The sequence below is a fragment of the Apium graveolens genome, chromosome 9, assembly GCF_009905375.1.
Source record: "Apium graveolens cultivar Ventura chromosome 9, ASM990537v1, whole genome shotgun sequence".
Lineage (NCBI taxonomy): Eukaryota > Viridiplantae > Streptophyta > Magnoliopsida > Apiales > Apiaceae > Apium > Apium graveolens.
Window position 1 is genome coordinate 2677161 of NC_133655.1, and position 740 is coordinate 2677900.

Sequence of the window (740 nt, forward strand, 5' to 3'; positions counted from 1 at the left end):
ATTTAAGTCATATGAAAAAATTATTAAAAAATTTGAAATTCATCTTGCATGTTAGGATTAGAAAAATCTAATAAAAGTTCCACTCCCAGCAACGAGACTCGTTCACGGTTTACAAGATTAATTTTTAAAATGATTTCTCCGACGATCCAACCGTACGGATGTTAAGATATATCAATTTTAGTCATATATAAAAATTATTAAAAAATTGAAATTCATCTTGCATGTCAGGATTAAAAAAATCTAGTAAAAATATCACTCCCGACAACGAGACTCGTTCCAAATTTACAATAAATATAATACGATAATATATAATATGATAAATATAATTATGTAACAATATTTATAAATTAAAGTATTTACTAAACTATTTTCACATTTTCACCTAATTTTTCCATTCCCCCTTCCTCCAAATTTCATTTCCCTAGTCTCCCCCTTTTTTCCCAGTCACACTACTTCCTTGAATTAATTTTTTGTGTGCTCCCCCAATTTCCCTTTCCTTTTCTTATCTTATCTCTGACTGCCTTGCTCTCCCTTATTGTTCCTGTGCCCCCTTCCATCTCGGATTTCTTACCTTGATTTATTCAAAATCAGGAGGTGAAATAACTTAATCTAGATAAATTGATATACCTTGATTTATTGAATTGAATTGAATTGAATTGAATTGAATATCAGTCTCGGATGGGGAAGAAGAAGAAGAGAGCAGCAACATATAAGATATTTGAGCTCTCGTTTGCCCCAAC